At 42.3% G+C, this 23,000-nt stretch overlaps 1 protein-coding gene across 1 annotated transcript in view; it reads right to left on the bottom strand.

The window, feature by feature from the left end:
* The window catches only part of LOC306872021 (catenin alpha-2), a 471,996-nt gene extending 454,918 nt beyond the window's left edge, over window positions 1-17,078 (bottom strand). The window contains exon 1 of the mRNA XM_079420336.1: window positions 16,741-17,078. The gene's annotated coding sequence lies outside the window, so the exon portion shown is untranslated. The remainder of the gene's footprint in view (window positions 1-16,740) is intronic.
* Between the last annotated feature and the right edge of the window lie 5,922 nt (window positions 17,079-23,000).

Here is a 23,000-nt window from a genome sequence, read left to right as displayed (position 1 = left end):
AGTCTTGGTGATAAGAGTATTCAAAAACATTAAAATAATTAAATTCCATTCAACATTTTTTAGATTGTCAATGTGTTGTTTATTTTGAGATAAACTTATAATAATAGGCCAGAGACCTGAAACATTACAAGCTCGCTTTGATGTAACAGTAAGTAGCTGAAGTATAGTAGCTGTGCAATGCATCAAAAATAGAAGTCCATTAACTGAAAGTCTATGTAATGCAATTGGGCACTTGCAGTATAGGCATGTCCATAAATTATAATGGGAGCAATTTGATGATGTCATAATGGCCTTTGTATATCTAACCTGTCTGCTTTGACTGTCAACTACTCTTTTGCTGCCTTGTAAGCACTGATATTTCCTTAAGGATATGCAAATCAAATTACTGTCTGCTTTACATAACAAGCAATTATTGAGATCATGGAATAATATGAAAAGCTCTCATTACAGGACTATGGCGGTGAAGATCAGCCAACTCAGAACTGCTGTTTATAAGAAGCTCAGTCACAATGGATAGTACCACCACTCCACTTATCCCACTCAAACACCCAATTCCCACTCCACACATCTCTCTCTACCTTTCTCTCTTACAAATTCATGCACAAACGCACTCAATACGGCAGTCTTCTCTCTTTCACAGTACCCTGCTGTTTACCCAGATTAAGTCAAAGCTCAAAATGAGGTTAATACCTATATAAACACATGCAGTCATGTAAAACAAGGTCAGGACAAGCAGAACAAACCAGAGCTTCAGTACTTTTTTTTTCTCAATATTACTATAAAGCACTGTATCTCATAATGAAATTCGTTTAAAAAAGTCCTTGCTCAGTGATTTGAGACGGTTTCACTGATCACACTGACCATTAGCTTCACATCTCTGTTCCCCAGCAGTTTAAGAGCAGCCTCGACCAAGAGAGTGTTGATGTGTGTCTTTCAAAGTATACTCCGTTTGATAGCATGCAATTTCTTTATTTTGCTAAACAAAAAAGAACATATTTTGAAGAATGCTGGTGAACAAACAGTTGCTGGTCCCCACTGACTTCCATAGTATGGGAAAAACTACTATGGAAGTCAATGGGGACCAACAACTGTTTCGTTACCAACATCCTTCAAAATATTTTATGTTCAACAGAAGAAAAAAAAATTTACAGAATTGTAATTTTTGGGTGAACTAACCCTTTAAAACTGTATAGTTTCAAAAGAACTATGAAATAAATGCATGCAAATTTATACAAATAACCATAAAAAAGGTCAACCCAAAAATGAACATTTAGCCATTATTTACTCACTTTCATGGCATCCCATTTCGATATGCTGTATGCTATACAGATTTTATGTAATCTATTCCTTCAAGAAAAGACTCTTTATTATAGAGCAGGGAAAGCTCTTTCCATTTTAAATGGCTGTTATTAGCTTCCGCTCCAAATATTGCTTATGTCTTCGTTTCTTGAAGAGGCATAGAGATAACAAACAGATCTGAGCTAAATGGAGGAGGGAATTTCTCACTTATTGCTCTCTGGTGACAAATGACGTGCACAAAAATTCCAACTTTTTATAGCGGTTCATTGCAAAACAAATTGACAACAGCAGCAATAATCAAATTACTCTCAGCAGCAATTGCCTCTGGAGCTGAAAGCTAATAATGTTCGGGCCTACTATTTCTGGGAAAGGTAAATGAGCACTGACAGCTAATTTCAGCATTCGTGAGGAAAACTGTTTGAGGATTAGTTCACACAAAAATGACAAATCTTTAATTTGCTCATCCTCATGTTGTTCGTCTGTGGAAAATGAAAGTAGGAATTTTGTGCTGGTAGCTCTTTTCAATGCAATAATGATAAATGGGAGCTAGAGCTTTCAAGCTTCAAAAATGACTCAAAAGCACCATATGAATACTGTACCAAATTACTAGTCTTCTGAAGTCTTAGCTTTGAGTGAACAAGCTGAAATTTCATTTTTCATTAATTATTTTCTTCTTCATTAAGCTACATTCGCTATAACCAGATCAGTGCATCATTGAATTGGTTTGAGTATTGATTCTGATTCACAAACAAATCATTTAGTGTGGTTTTGTGAATGCATTTCATTTAAAAGACACACCAAGAAAAGCTGGTGCAGAAATTTCAGTGAATAATAATACTTTTGCTCTGTTCCTAACACAAACGTGACTTCAAAAGACTTGAAATATTATGCAAAAGTTTTATACAGTGCAAAAAGTATGATACTTTAATTCCAAACAAATTTGTTAGATGTTGAAATGAAAATCTTGATGCCATGTTCCTGTGCAATTCAGTAAATCTCTTTAACGCACAGGCAAATAAGATCTGTCCTTGGTTTGATTACAGACATATTGCATGAAGATGCCAAAGAGAAAAATGGTCTATTTCGAAGACTAATGTTCAGACATGAAATAGGATTGTTGTTTCTTTCAAGGTGCTGAATTTCTGAGCATAAAAAGCAGATGTCTAAAAATTATATTTGCTAGCTGATATTGTTCAACGCCACAACTAGGTTTCACGGCCGAAAATCAATTGCATCTATAGTGAAAACGACAACAGGAACATAATAATAATTGAACAAAGTAAAGCAAGCAGTTTTATAGATGTTCTTAAATTACAGGTCACGGTGACTTCTACAGTCCTATTGATTTCCCTTAGCAATAGAACTCAAGCCAGCCAGGAGGGGGAATGACCATCTGTCCAATGCTGCGACTGCTGGCACCTCAAAAGGAGGTAAATGGGCTCAGCTTGCCTAAAACACCCTAATGTACGAAAACTGGTGGTCACTTCCGTACCTGAGTGCTTTAAACGCTAATAGTGAACCTAAAACATTCATTGACCCCCTCATTGATTTTGGCTTAGGTAACCAAAGTTAATTAAGAATGTTAATTAATGTTGAAAATCTCAAAGATAGACCAGGGAAGCATTTGGAAAAAAACGAGAATGAGTAAAGCTAGATGAAAAGGACATATCTAAAAGACGATGGAGGGCAGCTCAGTGTAATATACTGTGCTCCAACACACTCTGAAGAAGTATTTGTGCTATAGAATTTCCCTCAGGGGTGCTGAATGCATGATAAGAAAATGGAGAGGAGAAAGTAGGCTGTAGTAAAGAAACGAGGTACAGAGGAGGAAAACTAGAGTTAGCATTTTCTTGAGTAGACATTTGTTTTTCCTGAAAAGTAGTAATAATTGCATCTTATTCTGGACAAAAAGAGAGAATGAATCAGACCTTGTTTACTGGTATTAAGATTAGTTTTTGTCGATCCCATCACAAGTGAAAGAAGCAAAATATAGGTAAAAAACACTGCCTAAAACATTGAGCTTTCCACTTTCAAACATTTCCAGTGGTAATCGAAAATGCATAATAACGCATAAAACCACAAAATAACTTTCATAGTGTAGACACTCATGTGGTTGAATGTGTTCAAACAGCCTCAATCAATTAATAAATAAATAAATCAATCAATCAATAAACTGAACCTACTACTACTACTATTATTATTATTATTTACAATAACCATTATTAGTGCAGAGAAGGAACCCACAACAAAAATTGAAGATACAGAAACGTGAAAGGTGGAGGGAAAGAGAGGGAGACTGCAAGATGAGAAAGATGACTCCTACAACAACTCCTCCATACCCATCATTGGGATGTTGTTTGCACATTGGTTTGGAGAAAGAAGGGAACTGAAGAAAGCAGGAGGAAGAGATGAAGCTAAAGAAGAGAAGGATAAATTGATGCAGTCTAAAAAAGCTTTTGTTGACTATATCACAGTCACACATGCTTGAGAAAGAAAATTAGACCAGTTTTGCTAGTGCCCTTTAAAAGTCTTCAGGGAGATGCTGTGACAAAACTGGTCAGATAAAAAATAACAGCTTCCCTTCCAGGAACTTCGAGCTGCGTCGAAACGCATATGGGAACGCCTTCAGCGTGACCAGGCTCTGAATATGATGTGTAATCAGTCAAACAAGGGCGAGGCGTCACGGGCGGGGTGACGTCACGACCAGGAAGCATATAAGCACGTGCGGCGGAGCCGGCTTCAGCTTTTTGTCATTCAGCGAAGCGCTCTGTGTGTGTCAGTCTTATTTACTGTTGTTTGTCCTAGTTTTAAGTGGAAAGCATTCAGTATCATGCCAAAGCCAAGGGCAAGCTCAGGGGTGAAGCTTTCAGACCACGTTTTAAGTCGTGTGTGCATCCTTGCCCTCGCTATATCACGAGCGAGGACACACACGATTTGTGCGTGGTCTGCCTGGGTGCGGAGCACGCAGAATCGGTCTCCGCACACGGAGGGCTCTCTTCGAGAAGGGAGCCTTCGCGAGCTCCCCACGCGGTGCCGGTCCCGCTGCTGCCGAGGCAGAGCGGCGGCTGCACTCGTGGGGCTCGCAGGCTGATCTGGCTGGCGAGTGTGAGACGGACATGTCCTTATCTCCTCCCGTATCCGCCAGATCTGGCGCCCCGTCTCTCGGTGTGGAAGCGGTCTCTTCCCCCGAGACGAGGGCTCAATGCTTCGTCTCTCTTCCTCTGAGGAGGTTGATGTGACGAGCGTTCACGAGGTTTCGCCGCCTCTGTCGCCCCAATATGATATAACTATGAGCTTTGTAAGCTGCAGTGTTTGCACAAGCACAAAGAGAAAAATAAGCCGGTCCCGCTTCTGCCGTAAAAAAGAGAGAAAAAAAGGCAGAGCGGCGGCTGCGCTCGCGGGGCTGGCAGAAAAAAAAAGAAAAAGAAAAAGGCTGATCTGGCTGGCGAGAGTCAGAGGGGCATGTCCCTATCTCCTCCCGTGCCTGATCTGGCGCCCCGTCTCTCGGATCGGAAGCGGTCTCTTCCCCCCGAGACGAGGGCTCAACGCTTCGTCTCTCTTCCTCCGAGGAGGTTGATGTGACGAGCGTTGACGAGGTTTCGCCGCCTCTCTCGCCCCAGAGAGCTACTTCTACACAGGAGCCTTCCGTTTTCTCCTCACCGAGGTGTCGAGATCGCGGGTGAAATCTTTTCGTCCCGGCCATTCGTTCCCGCGGGAACTGAATGAGCGCGGGTATGCGGCGATGCCGCGGGTTGAACAGATGCTTGCGAGCTATCTGTCTCCCTCTACGGCATCACCTTTGAAGGCAGAGGGTATGCGCGCTCTCTAAACTCAGGTGGCTGCTGGGCGGGCGCAGCCTTCTCCGCAAAAAAAAAAAAAAAAAATACCAGCTCCTCGCGCAAAAGGTCCTGACGGGCGAGCCCCAGGACCGCGGAGGGCGACCCCTACTGGGGTGGAGTGGCTTGCACCACGGCACTCGGTGACCACTTCACCTCGGTGCCCTCCAGGGACTTGTCTGCTGACCCTGCCGCTGTTCCAGGGCACAGCCGGTCCCAGCGAGTATATTTCTCAGGTTTGTCCGCCCGGCAGCGCGGAGCCGAGAAACTCGCCTCAGCCGCCAGATTACGCGTCTCATTCCGGTGCGCCGCATCGTGACAGCGGTCTGGCCGCTTCTCTGAACCCAGAGGTCAGTCTCGAGAGACTGATTCCCTTAGAAGATCATTGGGCAGCAAGCTGCTGAATGTGTCTCTTTGGGTCCTGCCTTGCAGGGTCTGGTTCGTTCAGAGGTCCTGACGGGTGAGCCCCAGGACTACGGAGGACGACCCCTACTGGGGTGGAGCGGCTTACACCGCGGCACACGGTGACCGTCTCCCCTCGGTGCCCTCCGGGGATTTGTCTGTCAACCCTGCAGTTCCAGGGCACAGCAGGTCCCAGCAAGTATTACTCTCAGGTTCTTCCGCCTGTGATTTCAGCGGACCTGAGAAACTCGCCTCGGCCGCCAGATTACGCGTCTCTTGCCGGTGCGCCGCAGCTTCAGCTTTTTGCACTCGCGCCCCACGAGTGCAGCCGCCGCTCTGCCTCGGCAGCAGCGGGACCGGCACCGCGTGGGGAGCTCGCGAAGGCTCCCTTCTCGAAGAGAGCCCTCCGTGTGCGGAGACCGATTCTGCGTGCTCCGCACCCAGGCAGACCACGCACAAATCGTGTGTGTCCTCGCTCGTGATATAGCGAGGGCAAGGATGCACACACGACTTAAAACGTGGTCTGAAAGCTTCACCCCTGAGCTTGCCCTTGGCTTTGGCATGATACTGAATGCTTTCCACTTAAAACTAGGACAAACAACAGTAAATAAGACTGACACACACAGAGCGCTTCGCTGAATGACAAAAAGCTGAAGCCGGCTCCGCCGCACGTGCTTATATGCTTCCTGGTCGTGACGTCACCCCGCCCGTGACGCCTCGCCCTTGTTTGACTGATTACACATCATATTCAGAGCCTGGTCACGCTGAAGGCGTTCCCATATGCGTTTCGACGCAGCTCGAAGTTCCTGGAAGGGAAGCTGTTATTTTTTATCTGACCAGTTTTGTCACAGCATCTCCCTGAAGACTTTTAAAGGGCACTAGCAAAACTGGTCTAATTTTCTTTCTCAAGCATGTGTGACTGTGATATAGTCAACAAAAGCTTTTTTAGACTGCATCAATTTATCCTTCTCTTCTTTAGCTTCATCTCTTCCTCCTGCTTTCTTCAGTTCCCTTCTTTCTCTAACACCAGAGGTCAGTCTCGAGAGACTGATTCCCTTAGTAGATCGTTTGGCAGCCTGGCAGCGACTGCGACGTCTCTTTGGGTCCTGCGGACGGTAGAGGCTGGCTATTCCATCCAGTTCGAAGGGCCACCTCCGCTGTTCAACGGGGTCTGTGTGACTACGGTCCGCCCCGAGCAGGCTCTGGTCTTGGAACAGGAAGTCGATACTTTGCTGAGGAAGGAAGCCATCGAGTTGGTTCCTCCTCACGAACTCCACACCGGCTGCTACAGCCTGTACTTCATTGTTCCAAAGAAGGATGGGGGGCTGAGGCCCATACTGGATTTGAGTCTTCTGAACCGCTCAGCCAGAAAGCTGAAGTTCAAGATGCTCACTGTCAGGCAGATCGTGTCTCAAATCAGGTCCGAGGATTGATTTGTCACGACAGACCTCAAAGATGTCTATTTCCATGTACCCATCCTTCCCTCTCACAGGGAGTTCCTGAGGTTCGCTTTCGGGGGCAAAGCGTATCAGTATCGGGTTCTTCCCCGCGGCCTAGCACTCTCACCCCGCACTTTCACCAAGTGTGTGGATGCGGCACTGGTCCCGTTGCGACTGCAGGGCATCCGCATACTCAAATATATCGACAATTGGTCGATCCTCGCTCATTAGAGCGGGCGGAGATTCGGCATCGAGGTGTCGTTCTCGCCCACATGAAAGATTTGGGGGGTTAAGACTAAACACCAAGGAAAGTGTGCTTTCTCCAGCTCAGAGAACCACTTATCCAGGTGTAGTGTGGGATTCGACCATGATGCAGGCTCGTTTGACCCCTGCTCGGATCGAGTCGATCCTCACGGCAGTCGAGAGAGTGTGAGAAGGCTAGCCATTCACTGTCAAGCAGTTTCAGAGACTGCTTGGGCTCATGGCAGCTGCGTCCAGCGTGATTCCTTCTGGCCTGCTGTACATGAGGCCCCTACAGTGGTGGCTCAAGACCAAGGGGGTCTCCCTGAGGGGAGACTCGCTCCGCGCTGTCAAAGTGTCACGCCGCTGTCCGTGCCTTAGACATGTGGAGGAATCCTTGGTTCTTGTCCCGGGGCCCGGTGCTGGGAGCTCCTTGTCGCCGCGTCTCGCTAGCGGCAGACGCTTCCCTCACCGGTTGGGGTGCGGTCATGAGTGGCCACCCTGCCCGCGGTCTGTGGAGTGGTCGCCACCTGACGTGGCATATCAACCAGCTAGAGATCCTAGCTGTGTTCCGTGCGCTCAAGCACTTCCTCCCAGACCTAAGAGATCACCACGTGCTGGTGCGCACCGACAGCACGGCAGTGGTCTCTTACATCAACCACCAAGGAGGTCTGCGGTCGCGCCCCTTGTATAAGCTGGCACACCAGATCCTTGTGTGGTCCCAGGGCAAGCTCCTATCACTGAGAGCTGTGCACATTCCTGGGCATCTTTATGTGGGAGCAGGCGTCCTGTCGAGACAGGGGCCGAGGCCCGGGGGTGAAGCAGACGTGGAAGGTTTTGGCCAGGCACAGGTGGACCTCTTCGCCACTCGAGAGTCAGCGCAATGTCCCCTCTGGTTCCTCCAGCTCCTCCGGGACTGGACGCTATGGTACAGACATGGCCGAGGCTCCGTCTGTACGCCTTCCCCCCGATCGCTCTGCTCCCGGGAGTTCTGGCGAGAGTGCGCCGGGACGAGGTCAGTCTACCGTTGGTAGCTCCGTTCTGGCTGGGCCGAGTATGGTTCTCGGACCTGATATCTCTCCTCGACGGCACTCCGTGGGAAGTGCCCGTCAGGAGGGACCTCCTCTCACAGGCCGGGGGCACCGAGGTGCACCCTCACCCGGAGTTATGGAAGCTGTGGGTGTGGCCCCTGAGGGGGCACAACTCATAGCTTCCGGTCTGTCAACCGAGGTTGTCGAGACCATCCTCCAATCCAGAGCTCCCTCAACGAGGAAACTGTACGCCTTGAAGTGGAGGCTCTTCACTTCTTGGTGCGGGGACCGCCATGCTCGACCCAGTCAACTGCCCCGTTGGTGCAGTACTGGAGTTCCTGCAGGCCCGTTTCTCCGCAGGGGTAACCCATTCCACTGTTAAGGTCTACGTGGCAGCTATTTCGTCATACCACGCCCTTATTGGACACCCCCTAGTTACACGTTTCCTCCGCGGTGCGCTGAGACTGAGGCCTCCGGTACGATCTCGCGTCCCTACGTGGGATCTGGCTGTGGTTCTGGAGGCTCTGTGCATTGCACCTTTCGAGCCCATTCGGGAGATAACTGAGAGACTCCTCACTATCAAGACCGTCTTCCTATTGGCTATCACTATCTGAGGAGGGTGGGTGACCTTCAGGCCCTGACAACGGCCTCTATTCACTTTGCGCCCGGTTCGGCGAAAGTATTCCTCTACCCCCGCGTGGGGTATGTTCCGAAGGTCCCGTCGGTCATTCCACAGCCGGTCGTACTGCAGGCCTTCTGTCCTCCTCCCTTCGGGGAGCCAGACCAGGAGAAGCACAACCGTATGTGTCCAGTGCGAGCACTGGACGCATACATCCACAGGTCCTCCCTGTGGAGAAAGTCGGACCAGCTGCCCGTGTGCTATGGTCCGCCTAAGAGGGGTCTTCCTGCTACGAAGCCCTCTCTAAGTAGGTGGATTGTGGGTGCCATGGCTTTGGCATATGAGGCCTCTGAGCTCCCCCCGCCGGTGGGAGTCAGAGCGCACTCAACTAGAGGTATGGCGGCCTCCAAGGCCTTCTGGGCAGGTGTTCCATCAGGACATCTGCAACGCAGCTGGGTGGTCCACGCCCCTGACTTTCGTTAGGTTCTATGACCTCAACATCCGAGCCACTCCCGGATCCTCTGTCCTTTCGTCCTGACACCAGGCAGGGACTTGTCAGTCTGGCGGCGTTGGTATCTCGTTCCCATATGCGTTTCGACGCAGCTCGAAGTTCCTGGAAGGGAACGTCTCAGGTTACGTATGTAACCATGGTTCCCTGAAGGGAACGAGACGCTGCGTCGCGTTGCCACACTTCTGGCATCCCTGCCAGCGCTTGCTTCATGACTTGAAGCTGAAGCCGGCTCCGCCGCACGTGCTTATATGCTTCCTGGTCGTGACGTCACCCCGCCCGTGACGCCTCGCCCTTGTTTGACTGATTACACATCATATTCAGAGCCTGGTCACGCTGAAGGCGTTCCCATATGCGTTTCGATGCAGCGTCTCGTTCCCTTCAGGGAACCATGGTTACATACGTAACCTGAGACGTTTCTGACTGTTAAAGTGCATTGAGAAATAACTTGTTCTTTTCACAAAATTAATTGGAAAAACATAGAATAAAATATCAAATAAAAGTGTCAAAAGCGTTTAAATAAAAAGTTCTAAAATACTTTGAGCATCAAGTGCTGTTTGCAATCTATCATAAATTGTGATTTGTTTGTGATTATATCTCGCAGCATCACTGCCTCAGTTACTTCTGCAGCGCTGCAGGCAGTTGATCGCACCGTCTCCAAACTCAAAGGCGCCGCTGTTTGCAAACGAGAAGATCAGAGAAGTGGTTTCTTGCTCAGCATCCCTCAGATAAATATAGACAGTACTGCTGCCTTCTTCTCAGAAAATGCTAATGCAGACTTTTAAAAAGAAACTGTGTCTCCAGGTAGACGCTGCCCTTTTGCACTGACCCACCATCATTATGCTTTCCTCAAATTCTCCAAGCATATTGTTAGTAGGAAGTAACAACTTTTTTTTCATTAAAAACTTCTGAAAATATCAGTGTAAAACAGACAGCAGTGCACTATAAAAATCAACACATCTAAACTAGGAATACTGATATAAAAAATATTAGTGTGCTGTGCTGAAATAATTTAAAATTGTCCTAATGTTTTTGTGCGGGCAAAAATTACCGGCCTTTTAAAAGGTTCTTGTGTATTTCTCATTATGCTATTATCACCAAATCTTGGATTCAATCTTTTTATCAAATTGTTTTCTTTCATTTAGCACATTTAGTGTTCCTTTTTGGAAATGACTGGATGCAGGCCTCATTGATCTGAGCTTTGCACCTTTTGCCTTCACTCAAAAAACTGAGGTGAATAAACTCAGGACAATGAGGCCTACGATTAATCATTTCCAAAAAGACACACAAATACCTATGCTATTTGAAAGAAAACAACTTCATACAAAGCTTGAGGCCAAGAGTTGCTAATAATATAGCACAATGATAAATATATTAGCAATTTTTTTGCTATTTTTGACTGGGGGCACCATAAGTGTAGAAAGAGGTGGAGAAAAATCCCCCCAAAAAGTACAAAATTATCAAAAAATTTTGGAAGCTGCGTGAGAGCAAAATCAGTTGGCTTCAGTCCAATGCAATAATATTAATTATAATTTTCGGGGAAAAAAAAACAAAACAAAAAATCTTCTCTTGGTCAACATAACCGGAATACAACATGAGGGTTAAGGACGTTGAGCAAAAATGCAATGCTGGATGACAAGGTTTAAAAAAAAAATTTAACATTAAATCAACAATGTTTCTGTCTGAGGCAATTTGTCATTTCTAGGCCTCTGTACTAACCTGACACCACTTTAATGCTTCCTCTTTTATAAATGGATGAGAATATGATCAAGATGAGTACAGAGAACAACTTCTACATGAAACCTGATGGGGAACTTTCCATGAACAATAGCTACATCTGCATCCCAATAGGCATCGCGCAATGTATTTGGGCACATTAGCATCGATGTAAACGGGTGTTTCAACTTTCAAGTCTTTCCACATTAGTCCCTGCTAGCATTACTCCCATTACTCAGATTATAGTGCATAAACTTGTAAATTCATAATGTCAGCAAAGAATAAGTGGGAGTTTTCATGAAATTTGCGTATGGTCTGTGGCACATGCTCAAGATAATACATTAAAATGTTCCTCTTAATGAAATAAAGGTAGAGGTAAGACAAAACAATGTCTTAGATCTAGGCCATTACAAAGGGCTAATTCTGCCTAGTTTATCCTTTGAAACAAGTCTCATTTCAACATTACACTTTACACAGTACTCACACAGTACACAGAAAAGTCCTTCTAACATTTAATTGTGACAATAAAAGTTTAATCAAAGGCAATTTCACCTCTTTATTTAAAGGCTTTTCTGAAAAGCGCTTTATGAGCACATTTATAAGCAGATTCACAAACAGAAAAGCAATTAACTTAATTAATTATTCTGAAACTGCAAACAAATGCTGCTGATAAAATCTGAACAAATGTTTACCATTTCAAATCTTCTGTTTAAAATGAACCAAAGACAGGTCTAGAAATATTTTACTTACAGAGATTACTTTTTTTTTTGTAAAATATAGTCTCTGTACATTTAAAAAGTATTTGGAAAAAGATTTGGGGTTGTTCAAATTTTTTATGTTTTTGAAAAAAAGTATATTATGCTCACCAAGGCATTTGATTAAAAACACAGAAAAACAGCATTATTGTGAAATATTTAAAATAAATGTTTTCTATTTGAATATATTTTAAAATGTATTTTATTTTATGAATTTTAGCAGCCATTACTCCAGTCTTCAGTGTCACATGTTTCTTCAGAAATCATTCTAATAATGATGATTTGGAGTGAAAGAAACCCTTTTTTATGATCAATGCTGAAAACAGTTGTGCTGCTTATGGGAACAGTGATACATTTTTACATGATTCTTCGATGATTTGAAAGTTCAAAAACAGCATTTATTTGAAATAGAAATGTTTTTGGAAAATTAAAAGTGTATTTACTGTCACTTATTGATTATTTAATATGTGCTTGATCAATAAAAATATATTTTCTTTAATAAATAACTGATATATAAATGAAAACATATATACAAATTACTGTTTTGAAGAGAGATCACACAAGATTTGGTCACACTTTATATTAGGTGGCCTTAACTACTATGTACTTACATCAAAAAATAAGTACAATGTACTTATTGTATTGCAAAACACTTTTGCTGCTATTGAGGTGGGATATGGGTACGGTTAGGGACAGGTTGGATGGTATGGGTAGGTTTAAGGGTGGGTTAAGATGTAAGGGATGGGTCAACAGAGTAATTATAAATGTAATTACAGAAATTAATTACAGATGTAACTACATGTAGGTATTTAAAAAAAAATAAGTACAATGTAAAAACACGTATGTACGCAATAAGTGCATTGTATCAAATTATTAATTTAAATGTAAGTACATAGTAGTTAAGGCCACCTAATATAAAGTGGGACCCAAGATTTTATTACACCTTCTTTATATTTTACAAATTTTACTTATAACTGCAGTAACACAGTTACACATAAACTAGTATCAAGATAACTCTCATATGTTTTGTCTTAAATTTGAACAGCATATGTATTGCTTCATTCATTTAAAAAAAGGGAAAGGGAAGGGAAGTGGTGTGTGGCCAAGTATGGTGACCCATACTCAGAATTTGTGCTCTGCATTTAACCCATCCAAGTGTACACACAGTAGTGAACATACACCCAGAGCAGTGGGCAGCCATTGCTGCGGCGCCCGGGGAGCAGTTGGGGCTTCGGTGCCTTGCTCAAGGGTCTCACCTCAGTCGTGGTATTGAGGGTGGAGAGAGTGTTGGTTATTCACTCCCCCACCCACAATCCCTGCCCGCCTGAGACTCGAACCCACGACCTTCGGGTTACAAGTCCAACTCTCTATCCATTAGGCCACGACTAAAAACAATTTAAAATTAAATAAAAAATTAAATTAAAATTTAATTAAAAATGTAATTAAAATTTAATTAAAAATTTAATTAAAATTAAATAAAAAATTAAAAACTTTTAAAAAACTGTTAAATGTTCTGCTTTAAATAAATGTGGCACAAGCACAAGTTTCAAGAAAATGTTTTCACATTCATACATATACAGTACTGCAAATAAATGGATGGATGCACAGACAGACCAACAAGTCACTTTCAAGTGTGGTTTCTCAAGACGGCAAGCGCTGTATAAATGTTTGCACACATTAGAATCAACAGTCTGAACAATACATGCTAGGATTTGCATGCATGCTGTCATTCAGTGCAGTGAGCGCGTCTTCACATCGGAAATTCTCTCTGTCTAGCTGGGTGCTTTATTACTGCTTGTTTGTCTTAGCAAACAGAGCCCCTTGCCTCAGACTGGAGACACCATAGCGACCAGATTCGCTGAGATCACGCACAAAGGGTGTCCCAAAGAGCTGACACAGGGCAAATCTGCTCTCCTGGTACTTACTATGAAGCACATTATTTATTTGCAATGCCAGTCCATTTGAGTATTATAACAGCAGATACAGAATTACGACTTACTTGCTTTTGAGTGAATGCAAGAAATTTTGATATCGGCCTACTGAAATTTAATAAATACTGTGCATATAGTATATCAGCGTCATATTACATGAAAACAGAAAGCATGTGACCCTTTAAAAACACTGTGTGACTTACAGTGCTGAGAAAAGCTCTGACATGATTGTGGAGGCTGTAATAGTGTTGCACACCTCCTTGTCAATCAAACGCTGGACTTCTAAATAGAGCCTCACTGTTGCCCTTTCACACCCATTTGGTTTCTGCTTACGGCTACTGTTACAACTCTGTACGGCATGGAAACCGCACTGCGAGTGAGCAAATAAAACACTGCCATTATGATCAAGGAAGCAGTCTAAACAGTTAGCTTCATTGATTAGAATGGGAATATTCCAGCGTGTGGCTTCACTAGCGCTATAAACAGGGTGTTACAATATGCTGTTGCTGTGAGGGACAAGGTGCATTAAAATGTTGTGTTGTTACACGTTGACTGATCTGATGAGCTGATCTCGTGCTCACAAGTACTCTTACAATCCCATATCATTATAAGAAATTCACCTAAGAAATGACATGTCTGTTTAGGATTTGTATTATGCAACTTGCAATACACAAACCCATTGAATCCCACTGACAACATTTGAGAAAACTTTATTGATTTGGAAGATTGTAGTATGTTAACTTTAAATAAATGCAGACTGTCTTGATTACAGTTTTGAGGCTTTAACGAAATAATAAAAATAAAAAAAAACTGATTCACTGAGCTATCCTAGGAGTAAAATCACTTAGCAGAACATAAATGCGATAAAATGAAAAAAAAACAAAATCTGTTTACCTTGGCATAAGGTGTAACAATTCACAACAACTGCTTTTGCACAGGGCTTGTTTTACAATTATAGAGTCACAACATAAGTTTAGATAAGTTAAACATGCATTATACAACATTTCTAACAGCTCGCCCTTTCTTTTACATTCAGATGCAGCATGTTATCAACAATTATACAGTTTACGTTCCGTTTATGGTCTGAAAGTAAGCAGAGCTCAAAGCAAAAATGATACGTGCCACGTCTTGTACTTAATGTGCAAATTTCATTTTTGCATATTACATTTGTGATGTGTTTAATAAAATGTATCCATAGGTTTGGATAGTATATTTAATTGGTTGATGTTTTTTTTTATTTTTTATGTTTGTATGAGTTTTATTTTCAGCACTGTTCAGCACTTTGGTCCAATTAGGTGTTTTTAAAGTGCTTTACAAATAAAGTTTGATTGATTGATTGATTCATTGGTTGCTCACTGATTCAGGTGAGCAAATTCTGATAACAGTGTGTGAATAATACAATGACTTCCAGGGAGTTGACTAATTTAAAGAAATTTCATTTTTGCCATTTACACCACTAGCTAAATGTCAACAATCTAAACTTAAGTTTAGTTGTGAAATGTAAATCTACAATTAAGTGATCCCTCTGAAAGTAGATGGCATGCTTTATAGACACACTCCCCAAAACGCAATGGAAAGCACATATGCGATGTACTGTTGTTATGATTACCTCCTTTGGCGAAGGCAACTTCTGTGCGCTAACTCTAAAGATAACTATTATGACAATTACTGTATATTAGTCCACACCAACACACAATATCATTCTGTTTATTAAAAATATGCACCGCTTTAAATGCTTAAACTCTTTAAAGTTGGTGGATTCTGATTAGCAGGCAATGTTTTTTTTTATTATTATTATTATTATTATTTATCAGTTGGAAAAAAATGATTCTGAAAGTGATTCCAAACATATTGTTCCTCAGTGTTGCTATAATTAGCTGCAATGTGGACTTCCCTATTCTCACAGAATTAGAACGATGATTAAAATGTTATGGTTATCGTTACAGTTATCCTTAGTGTGAAAGAACCTTTAGTGTCGATTTGGCAACAAGTGAAAATATGTGTTTTAATTTGTAAATATTTTTTTCTAGTCAATAATGCAATCTTTTATTGTCATGATGAAATACATACAATTCATCAACCTTTTGTTCGTATAGCTTTTGGGGTTTGAAGATAATTTAGGATCTGGCACACCTGCCACAAAAACCCAGACCCAGACTGGAACATTTGATATAAATTTGATGACATGCAGTACTACGTTTTATTTATTCCTTTTTTTATTTATTTATTTATTTTTGAAACCCATATATCCTCTTAAAGGTAGAAAAAAAAAAAGCTATAAAAATCGATTCCGGGCCAAATACCATTTTACATTCAAATGAAAGTTCATTTTCTAACACTGGGTTTCATCCAGCAAGAAGAACCGACAAAATATCTCAATGTCATGAAGTTGTATCTTATTAAAAAACTTTAATATGTACTTCCTATAAACGTACAGATCCTAAAAGGCTTTGCAACCTATCATTTAAATATAAAATCGTGCACAATAGTAATTGCAGACAAAGAATAACGGGACATTTAAGACAGGAGGCGCTCCGACAATGAGGATGGAAGGTGTCTACAGACCGCAGTTAGTCGAAATGATGCTTTTTATTATTACAATACACCATGCGTATGCAAAATAACGCCCGTTACCACGCGGACAATATTCCGCTATTTTTCTGTTAAAAAGCAAACGTTTCTTTAACATAATATGAGCTGGTTAGCCGGTATGCTAGCAGGCTGCAGATGGGAGGCACTGGCCATCACCTCGGTGCTGGAATAACTAGATTTATACAGCTGAGGGATGCATTAGACAGTCGCTTCAGGAGATTTACCTATGTATCTTTCATCTGATATCTGAACATTTTTTCCCTAGTTTAAATCCTTATAATCAGCGCAATAAGGCTAGGATGCACATGCCTCGCCTTTCTGACACATGTAATAACGGTTTGCTTGTTCCAAAGTGGCTTCCATAGATCCTACCTTCAGTGATGACAGCCCCGGTACAGGAACAAAACACTTCCGAGGAAATACGATGCTGTGATTTATTTCCAAACGACGGCTTTCCAAACCTAGCCAGTAAGTTTAAACAGCCCAGAAAATCCGCCGGCTCGCCTCTGAAGTGATGGAAGCAGAATGAATCCACGCGTTGCTGTGGGTATCTAGGAAATGCTCGTCTCTCTGCCGCTCCCTGCCAAATAATGACCCCTCCCACCGAATCCCCAGCCACACACACGACAGGTGCTGAGTATGCGCTCTCCCTTCTTGCTAAATAGTGAGCCGCGCGGTGGCTCTGTACTGCGCCTGCGCTGTGAACGCAACGCGGAGAGAAAGAGCGCAGCCTGGGATGGGCGGGGCGGAGCGAAGATGCTGCTGCTGCGCATCTTTGTTAAAAAGTGATGTTCAGCTGGAGGATGGAGCGCGTTCTCTACGATGTGTGCTTATTGGGAGTTCACGACTGTTTGGAATTGTGTATTTTTCCTGTGTTTATGTAAAGCATTACAAACGCCAATCTTGAATATGGATTTTTTTTAATGTAATCAAAATTATTTGATTATAATGCGATTTCTTGTAATTAAAAATACTTGTAATACTCGCAATCTTAAACGTTATTGGTAATCGAAAGTTTTTTCTCTTCTTTTTTTTTCTTTTTTTTAATGGTCAATAAAGATTAAAGACACTAATATTTTTTAGAGCTGGGTGGCCAATTTAATGCTAATTGCAACGTATTGTAGGTCTATGTCAATACTGAATAATTTAATATCAGTATAGTCAATATTTATCACAATTAAAATAAATATTGAGTTTATCAGAACTGGCATTTTAATCACTCAAAATTTACTAAAAGCACAAAAGGTGCACTGTGTCAGACTTTGTTTCCCTGTCTTTGTCTTGTGTGTCCACTTGTTCCCTGTGTTTCCATGCCCATATTTGATCTTCCCGTCCCTGTTCCCGTTTCATATCTTTATTAGTTAATTAGTTCCCAGCCCTGTGTTATTAATTATCTAGTTTAGTCTGCCCTTCATAAACCCTGTGTTTCCCTACCTCTGTGTCCGGTCTGATCGTCTTCATGTTATCAGTGTCTCCCGCGATCCCTGAGTTTGTTAAATAAAAGTCTTTCGTTATTGAAGAAGTTCCTCACCTCCTCATTCCTAGCTCCAGAGTATGTTGTGACAGAAGACCGGACCCAATACCGAAGATGTTTGAGTTGGGCTGTGTTGCCTGCAACAGGGTGGTCGGCCTTTGGAGAGGTATGTGGGGGAATTCCTCTAGGTCTCCAACCTGGTGATTTGGCACGACGCCGCACTCGATGCCTGTTTTCAGCTGGGACTGGATGAAACCACGATCCGCTGCGATCTTCCTGTCAGTTATTTTCCCTTGATCGAACTGATTAATTTGGTTCTCTATTTAAATGGTTCTGATTGGGAAGTAGAAGAGTGTAAGAGCCATACTCATCCAGCCCCTCCTGTAAGCCAGCCGCCATTTGCGGCCCACGCAAGCCCACCATCCACGGGGAAACTCACACCGCCATCAGCGACTCTCCCAAGCCCGCCGTCCATGGGGAAGTTAACGCCAGCAGAGAGTGTGGCAAGCCCTCCGGCAGAGAGTATGGCAAGCCCTCCGGATGAAGCTTTCTCCAAACCAGTGCCTGCGCCTCGCAAGTGCCCTCCAGTGCCTGCTCCTCGCAAGCGCCATCCAGTGCCAGCTACTCGCATGAGCCCTCCTATGAATCCGCTGGTTCCGTCCAGCTCCACGCTGCCTGTGCCCCTGCAAAGGTTCGCGCTGCCAGAGCACCCTCAAGGGTCCGCGCCGCCCTAGTGCCCCCAAGAGTCCGCGCTTCCCGAGCACCCCCAAGAGTGCACTCCTCAAGTGTGCCAGCTGGATCGAGCCCCTACTTTCCCCAAGGATTTTTTTTTTGGGGGGAATAGTAGGGCTCCTGACCCACCATGGCCTCCCGAGTCCCCTGGCCCGCCATGGCCTCCCGAGTCCCTTGACCAGCCATGGGTCCCGGAATGGGCACCACCCCTCCCCGTTGAATGGTGTATGGCGCGAGGACGCGCCTTCCGGAGGGGGGAATGTCAGACTTTGTTTCCCTGTGTCTTGTATTTCCACGTGTTCCCTGTGTTTCCATGCCCATATTTGGTCTTCCCATCCCCGTTTCATGTCTTTATTAGTTCCTAGCCCTGTGTTGAAATCTAGTTTAGCCCTTCATAAGCCCTGTGTTTCCCTGCCTCTGTGCCCGGTCTGATCGTCTTCATGTTGTTATCAGTGTCTCCTGCGATCCCTGAGTTTGTTAAAAGTCTTTCGTTATTGAAGAATTTCCTCGCCTGCTCATTCCTAGCCCCAGAGTGTGTTGTGACACACTGGTTTTAGGACTCATCGTCGAAATGACCACTTTTCTTAATTGGCTAATCAGCCACACTTTTGACGAAGTTGATAATCTCAAAATCAAATAAACTAAGACAATATTTTCACAGAATGCAAAATTTTCATTTATAATCATATTCAGGAAAAAAAAAAAAAAAAAAGATTGCTATGTTCCTCAAGGTTGATTTAAGGCTTGAATACTTTACAAGTAACTGTCATTGTATAGAGCCGAGTGAAGATTTTGCTAAAAAATAAATATTTTGAGACATTGGAATGAGTAAACAACCATTTTTATTTCTGGAAGAACTATTCTTATACGTTTTTGTTTTTTTAATACAGACTCTCTGACCCCGGTGGACCCAGGGTTGTGGACATCATTGTTCTTTCGGGCGCTCTTTCACCATGCTGTGCCATGCTGTGTCAGTTATACATCTGAAGGCTGTCAGGACCATGGTGACAGATACACTCATAACAATGCCACACAAATCCTGACCAGCTCTCGACAATGATAGAAGCAGTATTCCAACTTAATTATATTAGTCCACATATTATTAAATGTGATTTCTCTGAACAGATAAAAAAAAAAAAAAAAAAAAGAATGGTGAATACACTGTATGAAAATGCTTACACAGCCTTACTGGTGTAACAACTGCCGTTTCTTTCTTTTTTTTTTTTTTTGCTGATACACACACTTCCACCTTCCCAGAGATTGACAGTATGCATAATAATGTGCTGAATAAGTGAGAGGTTTATATATTCATAAAGTTATAGTAAGCGAGTACCAGCATAGCAGAAAGACCTTCCATCTGTTCAAAAACACAGACAATTTTGGAAGGTTAAATGCCTTATAAAAAAAATTCTACTGCATGCACATAAAATTGTTCACAATACATTAAAGGAATAGTTCACCAAAAAATGAAAATTTCCCTGAAAATTTACTCAGCCTCAGGCCATCCAATATGTAGATGAGTTTGTTTTTCATCAGAACAGGTTTGAAGAAATGTATCACTTGCTCACCAATGGATCCTCTGCAGTAAATGGGTGCCGTCAGAATGAGAGTTCAAACAGCTGATAAAAGCATCACAATAATCCACAAGTAATCAACATGACTCAAGTCCATCAATTGACATCTTGTGAAGTGAACAGCTGCATGCTTCTATAATAAACAAATTCATCAAGGCATTTTAACTTTAAACTGTCACGTCTGGCCAAAGTACGAATCCATAATAAAGTATTCTCCAGTGAAAAAGTCCATCTCCTGTTGTCCTCTCACATCAAAATCAAAATATTGTTTAGAACTGTTTGGGATGGTTTTCACTTGTGCTTGATCCATGTATATTTCTCTCCTGATTCAAATTACTTTTTCACTGGAGAAAGCAATATTGTGGATAGAAGACTTATATTTTATCAAGCAATATGAAGTTAAAAATATCTTAATGATGGATTTGTTTATTACAAACATGCAGCAATTCACATCGCAAGACAATAACTTGTAGATGACTTTAAAGTTTTTATTAGCTGTTTGGACTCTCATTCTGACGGCACCCATTCACTGCAGAGGATTCATTGGTGAGCAAGTGATGTAATGCAAAATTTCTCAAAAAGAAACAAACTCATCTACATCTTGGATGGCCTGTGGGCAAGACAAATTTTCTTTTTTGGGTGAATTATAATTTTAATGAATCATTCTGTTAAACCAGATCTTTTTTCAGTTTTTTTTTTTCAGATTCTCGAAACAATTCAGACTATATGACCTAAACCTTAAACAATTCAGATTAAAAATAGACTCTGGCATGTTCATGTAAATATTCCAGTAGCATCTACAGTACCAGCATCATGTCATACTGAGTTCATGATTTCTGATCACAGCAGTTTGGCTGATACAAATCAACAGTCGTCTTTAAACTATCTTCTTTTGCTTATTGGAATTAATGCACGGTAAATTCATTCTAAATGACTAACTACCTAACCACAAAATCTGAAGGTCATGAGTGATGTTCGGCTTTAGTTGCATCACATTTCAGACTATGTTTACAGACACATGCTCATCAATGCTACAGAGGCTTCCGCTTGAGCACTGTATGTTTGCTGAATTCGAAGACAAATCGCAGAGCCAGGAGTAAGTAGGCAATTACAAAAAGCTGAAGTTGTGCTTTGCATGGAAAACAGGACTAAACTTGAGTTCCAGCCAAAATTTTAGGTCAGTTGTGAGTGACTTTAATGCACCCTTTGGGACGCAATAAACTTAAACATGCTTGCTGAATTCTGTGAAATTTAAACTGGTGGGGTCAGCACAGGTGGCTTTACAGTTCAGTAATAAATACTGTAAAGCTTCACCATTACCCTTTGCCTTCTGTTCTATTATGATGGCAAAAAACGTGGTCACACACTGCTGTCCTGGTCTGGCTGTATGACAGCAGCCCAGCTCAGACTGTTTGAGAGTTTGGATGTTAGTGGGCAGCATCCAGGGCTTTTGAGGGGGATTATAGCTGTCTGAGGGAGAGTCTTAGCCCTGCCCAACCCCTCTCAGACCCACCATCTGCTGCTTTCCACTCTCTTCATCTGGAACAAATAAGCTATTGAGAAGACAACAAACCGAGCCAAACCTGATTCGTGCTTGTTTGTTCAGTATGTACATTTGCTTCTAAATCACCCATGATGTAATGATAATTATATAATAATTCCATATAATGTCATTCAATTTTTCATTTACAATTACAGGTAGTAATTGGTTTGAACTCTTCCCTCAAAATATGCATGCTTTGCATTTGACATGCATTTACATTATTCAACAAGTACACATTGTTTAGATTTTTTTTTTTTAAGAGAAAATGCTACAAAAATTTTCCATTCAGATAAATGCAGTTCTTTTGAACCTTCTATTCACGGTTTCTATAAAAATGTTAAGCAGCAACTGTTTTCAGCACTGATAATAAGAAATGTTTTTTTTTTTGCAGCAAATCAGATTCAAACGCAAATTCTAATGCAAAATGCAAAATCAGATGCAAATTTTATTAGAATACAAATAGTTACTTATAATTTAAATATTATTTCACAATATTACGGTTATTCCTGTAATTTTCACTAAATAAATGCAGCCTTGATGAGCATAAGAAGCGTATTTCATAAACATTACAAAAACAAAAAACCTTACCAACCCTAAACCTTTGCAGTATAGCCTATGTATAATAGAAATGAACACTGAACCTTATTGTAATTTTTTACCATTTCAACTATATAGATTTAGTTATAGTCAAACATCACGATTCACTAGTTCTGTATATAATCACATATGGCACTTGTTTTCTGTAATACATGCAATATATGCAGACATGACCACACAATGGGGGCCCCAATACTCTGCCCATCTGTTGAGTACGCAAGTTAATAAGCCAACGTGTGGCCCAGTTGGACACCAAAATGCTGATCATATCAGTGTGGAGCCATACTATGGAACTGTTGTGTCATCACCCTGCTCTACCCAATACTCCTCCATTGAGTCTTCATTAGTCTTCAAAATGTACTGCTGAGACTGAAACAAGAAGTTTTGCCAATACTTGAGATTAAATTATTACCCATTACTTCGTTCTTTTGGTAGACTCCATAAGAGATGAATTAGTTCAATTTGATGTTGTAGGAAGCACAGGACGTGGGACATCTGTAATAGTACCTCTAGTGATGCAACACTAGGTGTGTAGACTGCAATTTCGGTCTTTTGGCAATGTGTGGTCATGCTTCTGCACGCACCTGTGGATACAAAAATAGAGAAAATGGTTATTGTGTGTGAGAAGATGCTGCCTGCTGTGATAAAACCTTGAGTATTTCACTTTCCAGTATGAAATCAAACAAAAGCAAATTGCCAGGACAAAAAAAAA

This window comes from Barbus barbus (assembly GCF_936440315.1).
Source record: "Barbus barbus genome assembly, chromosome: 7".
Taxonomy (NCBI): Eukaryota; Metazoa; Chordata; class Actinopteri; order Cypriniformes; family Cyprinidae; genus Barbus; species Barbus barbus.
This window is presented reverse-complemented; position numbering and strand designations above follow the sequence as displayed.